Source organism: Hibiscus syriacus, unplaced genomic scaffold, assembly GCF_006381635.1.
Source record: "Hibiscus syriacus cultivar Baekdansim isolate YM2019G1 unplaced genomic scaffold, ASM638163v2 tig00110009_pilon, whole genome shotgun sequence".
Taxonomy (NCBI): Eukaryota; Viridiplantae; Streptophyta; class Magnoliopsida; order Malvales; family Malvaceae; genus Hibiscus; species Hibiscus syriacus.
In genome coordinates this window covers 1,620,876-1,625,770 of record NW_024062561.1, presented here as the reverse complement: position 1 = coordinate 1,625,770, position 4,895 = coordinate 1,620,876, and the positions used below count along the sequence as shown (strand labels likewise).

The 4,895-nt window shown below is 34.8% G+C and overlaps 1 non-coding gene across 1 annotated transcript; it reads left to right on the top strand.

Annotated features, from left to right (window-relative positions):
• The first annotated feature begins 3,021 nt into the window (after nucleotides 1-3,021).
• Nucleotides 3,022-3,128, top strand: LOC120212294. Its single transcript, XR_005524680.1, has one exon. It is a non-coding gene; the product is annotated as a small nucleolar RNA R71 (small nucleolar RNA).
• The last annotated feature ends 1,767 nt before the right edge of the window (nucleotides 3,129-4,895 follow it).

The window sequence follows — 4,895 nt, the reverse complement described above, 5'->3', positions numbered from 1 at the left end:
GATTTAAGGACTTCAACATCTATCACGAACTTCTTATTTTGCTTCAGTAATGAGCAAAAGGGTTTGGCAATTAGAGAAAAGTCTTTGATGAAACTTCGGTAAAAGCCTGTATGTCCTAGAAAACTCCTTACGACCTTCACATTGGTGGGAGGAGGCAATTTATTAATAACTTCAAATTTGTATTTCTTTACTTCAATGTCGCATTGAGAAATACGATGCCACAACACTATACCTTCAGTCACCATGAAGTGGCATTTTTTCAAATTCAAAACTAAGTTGGTTTCTTCACATCGCTTTAAAACAACAACCAAATTAGCAAGGCATTAATGAAAGTCTTACCCAAAAATTAAGAATTCATCCATAAATATTTCAAAGTAATCTTTAATCATATTGGAGAATATCGTAATCATACAATGTTGAAATGTTGTTGGACCATTCCACAGACCGATTGTCATCATTTGAAATACAAAAGTTCCATATGGGCAAGTAAAGTTAGTCTTACAGTGATCTTCAAGAGCTATGTCAATATGATTATAGTCTCTATACCCATAAAGAAAGAAGTAGAAATCTTTTTAACAAGTAGATCCAACATTTGGCCAATGAACGACAGCGAAAAGTGATTATCCTTTGTAGCTTTATTAAACTTTCGGTAATACATGGAAATTCACCAGCCCGTAGTTGTGTGTGTAGGCACCAACTCCTTCTTCTCATTGGCTACTACAGTGATGCCTTCCTTCTTGGAAACACATTACATGGGGCTTACCTAATTGCTGTCAGAAATGGGGTATATAATCCCAACATTCAACCACTTAATAATTTCTTTATGAACAACTTCCTCCATGATTGGGTTTAACCATATTTTCTGCTCTATTAAATTATTATTAGGTTTTTCCAGCAAAATCTTATGCATGTAAAATGTTGGACTGATTCCTTTAATGTTAGTAATGTTCCAAGCAATTGCCCTCTTATGTTGGTTCATAACAGCAATCAAACTATATGCTTACGATGCTATGAGCTTTGTTGTAACAATGAGTGGCAAGGTCTCATCTTCTCCAAGGAATGCCTATTTCAAATGCACGGGCAAAGATTTAAGCTCAAGCTTAGGAGGCTCTTCTATTGACATCTTTGGCTATTTAATAGGTCGATTAAGAATTTTTAAGGATTCAAATTATTGCATAAATTTCCTTTTAGCCACCTCATTTTCTTCTAGTTCTTTGATTGCTACAACATTAGCAGTAACAACTTCATTCATGTTGTAGCTTTCCTCCAAATGCCCCCTTCATATAAACATCAATAACATCAATGTTATTGCATTTAACATTACCATCTATATAAGAAAATTTCTTTAAGACATTAAAAGTGATATATTCATCATTTAAATGCATTTTAGGTTATCCCTTTTCAACATCTATAAGAGCTCACCTATAGCAAGAAAAGGTCAACCAAGAATGATTGGAACATCTTTGTCAGCTTCACAATACAATATAATGAAGTCGGTGGGGAAAATGAATTTACCTACTCGCACAAGTATGTTTTCCACTATTCCACTAGGATATACGATGGAATAATTGACAAGTTGCAAAGTCACGGTGGTGGGCCTTGCTTCTCGGCCTTGCTTCTCTACTTCCAAACTTCCTAAAATTAAAAACCACATAAGATTAATGCTAGGACCTAAATCACATAAAGACTTATAGAAAAATTGATTACCAATGCTACAGGGAATAGTAAAACTCCATGAGTCTTTGATTTTTTGTGGTAATTGGCTAGTAGCCATGGCGCTACAGCCTTCGGTAAGTGCAACAATTTTGAACTCACCTATCATTTTCTTTTTGGAAAGTTTTTCCCTCATGAACTTGATGTATTTCAGATTTTGTTCTAGAGTATCAATCAATGGAGTGTTGATTGTCAATTGGCGAAGTACATCAATAAATACCTTGAATTGTTGATCCTCATTGGTTTTCTTGAATCTTTGAGGAAATGGTGGTGGAGGTCTTGGATTTGGTTGATTTAGCACGTGCTATGGCATCATAGGTATGACAAGAGGTATTATCTAGGGTGATGCTATTGGTGTTGACCTAGAATTACTACTTTGTCCAGTATCCCTTGTAACAACATCTGGAATAGGTACATGTTTTGCTACCTCATTGTCCTTGGTCTGTTGAGCCATCATCTCATCATCATTTCTTCTTATTTTCAGTAGCGGGTCTCAAAAGATGGATCCCAGTTTGTGTGGTGATGGTTTTGTAATGCTTATTGTAATGCGCCTTCCCATGAGCCTTAGGAACTTCAGTATCGCTGGGTAGCATCCCTAGCTGCTTATTGCTCAAAACATTATCTAGTTGTCCCACTTGGTTCTCCAATACCCTCAATGATGCTAACTGGCTTACCATATATTTCTTCATTAAAGCTTCAAGTGAGTTCAGTTTGGCAACTTGATTGGAATTTTACCTTTGTTAGGGTTGTACTAGTTGTTGATGTTATGGCATCATTTGTTGCTGATTGTAAGCTACTGCTAATTGTTTCCACAATGTTGCGTGTGGTAACGTTTTGGCTCATTCAAGACAAATTGAGATGGTTTCTATAACTGGCATTGTATGGATTTCTATAAGTGTTGGCATTATCAACCATATTTAAATTTCTCACAAAGCAAAGAGATTTTGGGTTTTATGAACATTCTTCATAATTATGTCATCATCACAATAAACACAAGAGTGATGAGATGCATCTTTTTCCTCATACATGCCACCCAAATTTTGTAATTTCTTTACTATATCAATCAATGCTATGATCTAGGAGGCCATTGAATTCAAAGCATCAGTATTTGTTGCTGTAGCATTATGTCTCGAAAACATATTCCTTGCATTGGTATATTAGTAGTAGTTATTGGAAATCCTCTCCAATATGTCATATGCTTCATTGTGTGACTTTTCCAACAGTGCTCCATTTACTGAAGAATCAACCACCATACGAGTATGTATGTTTAACCCATTATAAAACATCTCCATTTGCATCCAATGGGGAAAATCGTGTATTGGACACTTTTGCAGCAACTTCTTAAAACACTCCCAAGCTTCATACAAATTCTCTTCTTCAAGTTGCTTGAAGGAGGTCATGTCATTACTCAGTTTTGCATTCATATTGGATAGATTGAATCGTACCATAAAATTTTGTTTAGTTTATTCCAAGATGCTATAACAACTAGTGGTAGGGAATTGAGCCATGCTCTAGCTTTAGCACACAGCGAGGAAGGAAAATAATTTAAGCTTTAAAGCTTCCTTAGGAACTCCTTGTTGTACAAAGAAATCACACACCTCCATGAAGGCCCTAAGGTGTGCTCTCAGATCTTCGATAAACGAACAACTATATTTCCCTATGGATTATAGCATTTGAAACTTCATTGGCTTCAATTCAAAGTTAGCAACTTGGATTGTTGGCTGCACAATTCCAAGGTGTAGATCACCCGGCGTTGGAAAAACATGCTCCTTAAAAGGTCAGTTGTAGTCATCCATGTTGAAGTACGATTATTGCTCAGCTCTAATGCAAAGTGGCATTTCTCATTCCTCAGCATGATGTAATGGTGCCATAACATTGTGACTGTTTTCTTGATCACCCATGTTGACTCGATTACGGTTGGCTTATCTTCAATGATAATGGAAGGTTCTTTCAACTTCAGGATCTAACGATACTAGGTTATCACTATCATAATTAAAATAATGTACTAAGTTAAGAATGAAAGAAAATAAATAGAAAAGAAAAGAAACAAAGTAAGTAGATGTAAATAAAAAACTAATGCAAACAATTGATCCTTAACAACGGTGCCAAAAACTTGATACTGATAATAAATCCTATAGTATAGTACAAACATAAATTATCGTATCAATGTAATAAAAGTGGAAGCTACTAGGTTTTGAATGTCGAACCCACAAAGAGCTAAGAGTATGTAAAAGAGTTGTTAGAAGTGTTTTGTTGAAAGTGACATGAAATAGAAGACAAATTATAAAAGGGTAAATTTCAATAATAAAGGAACCAAGTCATGCTACAACATTGAGTAGAACATAAGATCAACCATCGAATGGATTATAATGATAAAGGGGAATTTTTACTATAATCATGTGTTTAAATCCATCACTAAGTATCTAGCATATATTAATTTTAATTAATCATTTAGAATCACCTTTCACTAAATCAAACGATTAATATATTAACTATACCAAATGCTTGGCAACATACATATCAATATGTAATATTGTTTCTCACAAACCCAAGGCCAACAAATATAGCATGAATATTAATATGTATATTTCTAAAATATACGAATTAAAATTCTTGAGATGATAAAATTTCTTAAACCATTCAAAAGCTAAGTTTATATCTAATAACAACCATAAAATAAAAAAAATTCAAACTATCCTAGCAACTCCCCTATCTCAGGTGGAGGGAAAGTGTAGTTGAAGTGATCTTGGTTGATTGCTGATGTTACTCGACAAAACCTCTCCTTGGATGTTGCAGCACTCCATTGGATGAGCGGCTTAAGCAGTCTTGGAAAAAGATGAGAGAATTTGTGGAGAATATTTGCAGAGTGAATTGTAGAAAAACTGATACTCAAACGAACAAATGACCCTCCTATTTATAGGTGAAAGAAGCCATCCTCTCTCTAATGAAATTGGTCCACGTATCAGGTGCTGATTGGAGATAACAATTGTCCGAGCCAGTTGTCCCGTTCCAGAATATTCTACTAAGCACTTGATGACTCATCGCTTGTTGCAGCCTCTATTCAACATTATCTGTAGCTGCAATATTTTTGTACCTTTTTCGACAATAAAAATAAAAATAAGTCCAAGATATACAAAATTTCTCATGATACAATATGTATGAAAATTTAACAAAAATAATCC